The sequence below is a fragment of the Nerophis ophidion genome, linkage group LG04 (genome assembly GCF_033978795.1).
Source record: "Nerophis ophidion isolate RoL-2023_Sa linkage group LG04, RoL_Noph_v1.0, whole genome shotgun sequence".
In the NCBI taxonomy this organism is placed as follows: Eukaryota; Metazoa; Chordata; class Actinopteri; order Syngnathiformes; family Syngnathidae; genus Nerophis; species Nerophis ophidion.
This window is the reverse complement of record NC_084614.1, coordinates 54,467,838-54,474,931: the sequence shown is the minus strand read 5'-3', so window position 1 is coordinate 54,474,931 and position 7,094 is coordinate 54,467,838.

The following is a 7,094-nucleotide window of genomic DNA, read 5'->3' as shown; positions in this document are numbered from 1 at the left end:
TTTCCAAGAAGAATGGCGGGTGTGGATGGTGGAAATGGTTCGAATCCAGTAAGAAATGTTGGAGTTGCAAAACACTGCCAAACCTATTTATGTGAATGGGAATTTCATGGAAATTTGGAAAAGTTCTCCTCTCTGAGCTGCTACCTTACCGTGGTAGAGGAGTTTGCGTGTCCCAATGATCCTAGGAGCTATGTTGTCTGGGGGCGTTCATGCCCCCTGGTAGGGTCTCCCAAGACAAACAGGTCCTAGGTGAGTGATCAGACAAAGAGCAGCTCAAAGACTTCTATGGAATTACAACAAAATGAACTCAGATTTCCCTTGCCCGGACGCGGGTCACCGGGGCCCCGCTCTGGAGCCAGGCCCGGAGTTGGGGCACGATGGCGAGCGCCTGGTGGCCCGGCCGGGCACAGCTCGAAGAGGCAATGTGGGTCATCCCTCCAATGGGCTCACCACTCATGGGAGGAGCCATAGAGGTCGGGTGCACTGTGAGCTGGGTGGCAGCCGAAGGCAGGGCACTTGGCGGTCCGATCCTCGGCTACAGAAGCTAGCTCTTGGGACGTGGAACGTCACCTCACTGGGGGGGAAGGAGCCTGAGGTAGTCCGCGAGGTAGAGAAGTTCCGGCTGGATATAGTCGGACTCACCTCGACGCACAGCAAGGGCTCTGGAACGAGTTCTCTCGAGAGGGACGGGACCCTCTTTCACTCTGGCGTTGCCGGCAGTGAGAGGCGACGGGCTGGGGTGGCAATTATCGTTGCCCCCTGGTTCAAAGCCTGCACGTTTGAGTTCAACCCAGTGGACGAGAGGGTAGCTTCCCTTCGCCTTCGTGTGGGGGGACGGGTCCTGACTGTTGTTTGTGCTTACGCACCAAACAGAAGTTCAGAATACCCACCCTTTTTGGGTACACTAGAGGGAGTACTGGAAAGTGCTCCCCCGGGTGATTCCCTTGTCCTACTGGGGGACTTCAACGCTCATGTTGGCAACGACAGTGAAACCTGGAGAGGCGTGATCGGGAATAATGGTCGCCCGGATTTAAACCCGAGTGGTGTTTTGTTATTGGACTTTTGTGCTCGTCACGGATTGTCCATAACAAACACCATGTTCAAACATAAGGGTGTCCATATGTGCACTTGGCACCAGGACACCCTAGGCCGCAGTTCCATGATCGACTTTGTAGTTGTGTCATCGGATTTGCGGCCTCATGTTCTGGACACTCGGGTGAAGAGAGGGGCGGAGCTTTCTACCGATCTCCACCTGGTGGTTAGTTGGCTGCGATGGTGGGGGAGGATGCCGGACAGACCTGGCAGGCCCAAGCGCATTGTGAGGGTCTGCTGGGAACGTCTGGCAGAGTCTCCTGTCAGAGATAGTTTCAATTCACACCTCCGGAAAAACTTTGAACATGTCACGAGGGAGGTGCGGGACATTGAGTCCGAGTGGACCATGTTCCGAACCTCTATTGTCGAGGCGGCTGATTGGAGCTGTGGCCGCACGGTTGTTGGTGCCTGTCGTGGCGGTAATCCCAGAACCCGTTGGTGGACACCAGCAGTGAGGGATGCTGTCAAGCTGAAGAAGGAGTCCTATCGGGTTCTTTTGGCTCATAGGACTCCGGAGGCAGTGGACGGGTACCGACGGGCCAAGCGGTGTGCAGCTTTAGCGGTCGTGGAGGCAAAAACTCGGACATGGGAAGAGTTCGGGGAAGCCATGGAAAACGACTTCTGGACGGCTTCGAAGCGATTCTGGACCACCATACGCCACCTCAGGAAGGGGAAGCAGTGCACTATCAACACCGTGTATGGTGCGGATGGTGTTCTGCTGATTTCGACTGCGGATGTTGTGGATCGGTGGAGGGAATACTTCGAAGACCTCCTCAATCCCCCCAACACGTCTTCCTCTGAGGAAGCGGTGCCTGGGGATTCTGTGGTGGGCTCTCCTATTTCTGGGGCTGAGGTTGCTGAGGTAGTTAAAAAGCTCCTCGGTGGCAAGGCCCCGGGGGTGGATGAGACCCGCCCGGAGTTCCTTAAGGCTCTGGATGCTGTGGGGCTGTCTTGGTTGACAAGACTCTGCAGCATCGAGTGGACATCGGGGGCGGTACCTTTGGATTGGTAGACTGGTGGTCCCTCTCTTTAAGAAGGGGGACCGGAGGGTGTGTTCCAACTATCGTGGGATCACACTCCTCAGCCTTCCCGGTAAGGTTTATTCAGGTGTACTGGAGAGGAGGCTTCGCTGGATAGTCGAACCTCGGATTCAGGAGGAACAGTGTGGTTTTCGTCCTGGTCGTGGAACTGTGGACCAGCTCTATACTCTCGGCAGGGTTCTTGAGGGTGCATGGGAGTTTGCCCAACCAGTCTACATGTGCTTTGTGGACTTCGAGAAGGCATTCGACCGTGTCCCTCGGGAAGTCCTGTGGGGAGTGCTCAGAGAGTATGGGGTACTGGACTGTCTTATTGTGGCAGTCCGCTCCCTGTATGACCAGTGTCAGAGCTTGGTCTGCATTGCTGGCAGTAAGTCGGACACGTTTCCAGTGAGGGTAAGACTCCGCCAAGGCTGTCCTTTGTCACCGATTCTGTTCATAACTTTTATGGACAGAATTTCTAGGCGCAGCCAAGGCGTTGAGGGGATCCGGTTTGGTGGCCACGGGATTAGGTCTTTGCTTTTTGCAGATGATGTAGTCATGATGGCTTCATCTGGCCGGGATCTTCAGCTCTCACTGGATCGGTTCGCAGCCGAGTGTGAAGCGACCGGAATGAGAATCAGCACCTCCAAGTCCGAGTCCATGGTTCTCGCCCGGAAAAGGGTGGAGTGCCATCTCCGGGTTGGGGAGGAGACCCTGCCCCAAGTGGAGGAGTTCAAGTACCTAGGAGTCATGTTCACGAGTGGGGGAAGAGTGGATCGTGAGATCGACAGGCGGATCGGTGCGGCGTCTTCAGTAATGCGGACGTTGTATCGATCCGTTGTGGTGAAGAAAGAGCTGAGCCGGAAGGCAAAGCTCTCAATTTACCGGTCGATCTACGTTCCCATCCTCACCTATGGTCATGAGCTTTGGGTCATGACCGAAAGGATAAGATCACGGGTACAAACGGCCAAAATGAGTTTCCTCCGCCGGGTGGCGGGGCTCTCCCTCAGAGATAGGGTGAGAAGCTCTGCCATATGGGAGGAGCTCAATGTAAAGCCGCAGCTCCTCCACATCAAGAGGAGCCAGATGAGGTGGTTCGGGCATCTGGTCAGGATGCCACCCGAACGCCTCTCTAGGGAGGTATTTAGGGCACGTCCAGCTGGTAGGAGGCCACGGGGAAGACCCAGGACACGTTGGGAAGACTATGTCTCCCGGCTGGCCTGGAAACGCCTCGGGATCCCCCGGGAAGAGCTAGACGAAGTGGCTGGAGAGAGGGAAGTCTGGGCTTCCCTGCTTAGGCTGCTGCCCCCGCGACCCGACCTCGGATAAGCGGAAGATGATGGATGGATGGATGGATTTGGAAAAGTTAGGAAAAGTGGGACTTTGTGGAATATGAAACATACCAAAGTTGTCCTGAGTGAACTGAGTGGGTGAGCCTTCGGATTTTGTGAATCGGTCGAGAAATGTGGTAACAACTTTTATTAGAGAGCTTTTTGCAACTCAACGCTAATAAAACGAAAATGCTGATTATCGGTCCTGCTAGACACCGACACCTATTCATTAAAATCACCTTAACATTTGACAACCAAACAATTACACAAGGCGACTCTGTAAAGAATTTTGTTTTATCTTCGACCCAACTCTCTTGTTTGAGTCACACATCAAGAATGTTATTAAAACAGCCTTCTTTCATCTCCGTATATCCGTCCATCCATTTTCTACCGCTTATTCCCTTTGAGGTCACGGGGGGCGCTGGTGCCTATCTCAGCTAGAATCGGGCGGAAGGCGGGGTAAACCCTGGACAAGTCGCCACCTTATCGCGGGGCCCACACAGATAGACAACATTCACACTCACATTCACACACTAGGGCCAATTTAGTGTTGCCAATCAACCTATCCCCAGGTGCATGTTTTTGGAAGTGGGAGGAAGCCGGAGTACCCGGAGGGAACCCACGCATTCACGGAGAGGACATGCAAACTCCACACAGAAATATCCCGAGCCGGGATTGAACCCCAGACTACTCAGGACCTTCGTATTGTGAGGCAGATGCACTAACCCCTTGGCTGGTGCATCACCAGCGACGCTGAGATCATTATTCATGCGTTCATTACGTCTCGATTACTCTAACGTATTATTTTCGGGTCTACCTACGTCAAGCATTAAAAGATCACAGTTGGTACAAAATGCGACTGCTAGACTTTTGACAATAACAAGAAAGTTTGATCATATTACATCTATACTGGCTCACCTGCACTGGCTTCCTGTGCACTTAAGATGCGACTTTAAGGTTTTACTACTTACGTACAAACCCTGTTTCCATATGAGTTGGGAAATTGTGTTAGATGTAAATATAAATGGAATACAATTATTTGCAAATCATTTTCAACCCATATTCAGTTGAATATGGTACAAAGACAAGATATTTGATATTCAAATTGATAAACATTTTTTTTTTAAAATAATTATTAATTTGATTCCAGCAAAACGAGACAAAGAAGTTGGGAAAGGTGGCAATAAATACTGATAAAGTTGAAAAATTATCACCAAACAATTATTTTGGAACATCCCACAGCTGTGCAGGCTAATTGGGAACAGGTGGGTGCCATGATTGGGTATAAAAGGAGCTTCCATGAAATGTTAAGTAATTCACAAACAAGGATGGGACAAAGGTCACCAGTTTGTAAGCAAATTGTCAAACAGTTTTAGAACAACATTTCTCAACGAGCTATTGCGAGGAATTTAGGGATTTTACCATCTACGGTCCGTAAAATCCTCAAAAAGTTCAGAGAATCTGGAGAAATCACTGCACGTAAGCGATGATATTACGGACCGTTGATCCCTCAGGCGGTACTGCATCAAAAATTGACATCAGTGTGTAAAGGACATCACCACATGGGCTCAGGAACATTTCATAAAACCACTGTCAGTAACTACAGTTGGTTGCTACATCTGTAAGTGCAAGTTAAAACTCTGCTATGCAAAGCAAAACCCATTTATCAACAACACCAAGGAACGCCGCTGGCTTTGTTGGGCCCAAACTCATCTAAGATGGACTGATGCAAAGTGGAAAGGTGTTCTGTGGTCTGACGGGTCCACATTTCAAATTATATTTACAAACTGTGGACAAAGAGGAAAATAACCATCCGGATTGTTATAGGCGCGAAGTTAAAAAGCCAGCATCTGTGATGGTATGGGGGTGTATTAGTGGCCAAGGCATGGGTAACTTACACATCTGTGAAGGCACCATTAATGCTGAATGTTCCATACAGGTTTTGGAGCAACATACTGTATGTTGTCATCCAAGCAACGTTATCATGGACGCCCCTGCTTATTTCAGCAAGACAATGCCAAGACACATGTTAAAAACAGCGTGGTTTGTAGTAAAAGAGTGTGGGTACTTTCCTGGCCCGCCTGCAGCCCAGACTGTCTCCCATCGAAAATGTGTGGCGCATTATGAAGCGTAAAATACGACAGCGGAGACCCCGGACCGTTGAACGACTGAAGCTCTACATAAAACAAGAATGGGAAAGAATTCCACTTTCAAAGCTTCAACAATTAGTTTCCTCAGTTCCCAAACGTTTATTGAGTGTTTTTTAAAAGAAAAAGTTATGTAACACAGTGGTGAACATGCCCTTTCCCAACTACTTTGGCCCGTGTTGCAGCCATGAAATTCTAAGTTACCGGTAATTATAATTTGCAAAAAAAAAAATTAAGTTTATGGGTTTGAACATCAAACATGTTGTCTTTGTAATGCATTCAATTGAATATGGGTTGAAAAGGATTTGCAAATCATTGTATTCGGTTTATATTTACATCTAACACAGTTTCCCAACTCATATCGAAAAGGGGTTTGTACAAAATACTACATGGTGTAGCTCCAGCCTATCTTGCTGATTGTTTTGTACCATATGTCCCAGCAAGAAATCTGCGTTCATAGAACTCAGGCTTATTAGTGATTCCCAGAGCCCCAAAAAAGTTTGCGGGCTATAGAGCATTTTACATTCGGGCTCCAGTACTCTGTAAGGCCCTCCCGGTAACAGTTTGAGATGCTACCTCAGTAGAAGCATTTAAGTCCCGTCTTAAAACTCATTTGTGTACTCTAGCCTTTAAATAGACTCCCCTTTTAGACCAGTTGATCTGCCGTTTCTTTTATTTTCTGCTCTGCCCCCCTCTCCCTCGTGGGGGGGGGGCACAGGTTCGGTGGCAACGGATGAAGTGCTGGCTGTCCAGAGTTGGGACCCGGGGTGGACCCCTCGCCTGTGCATCGATTGGGACATCTCTGCGCTGCTGACCTGTCTCCGCTCGGGATGGTCTCCTGCTGGCCCCACTATGGACTGGACTCTCACTATTATGTTAGATCCACTATGGACTGGACTTTCTCAATATTATCCTAGATCCACTCGACATCCATTGCACCGGGTCGCCCTAAGGGGAGTGGGGGGGGGGGGGGGGGGGGTGATCACACTGGGTTGAGTTTTACCTTACCCTGATGTGAGATCTGAACCTAGGATGTTGTTGTGGCTTGTGCAGCCCTTTGAGACACTTGTGATTTAGGGCTATATAAAAAACATTGATTGATTGATTGATAGAGAGCAGGTGTCACATAAAAACGGGAATAGTGGGATAACCGATAATTATTCTGACAAAAAAAAATGAGTGGCTTAAGCATCCTGACTTAGAGGAACGCTCTGATGGTGGAACGGTTGAAATAAATGAATCGACATTGTGGTGGCTTCTGCAGTGTTTTATGCCATCTGGGGTTGGGGGCAGCATGGTCAGAGACAGGAACGGACTTAATAAACTGATTAAGAGATTCGACACCGTCCTAGGCTGCCCACTAGACAGCATTGAGGAGGTGGCTGACAGAAGAAAGCTGACCAAGTTTACATCCACAATGTCCAATCCTTCTCACCCCACTGTGTGAGGTCCTGAGTAGCTCCTTCAGCATTAGACTGTTACATCTACGGTGCAAGAAGGAGAGC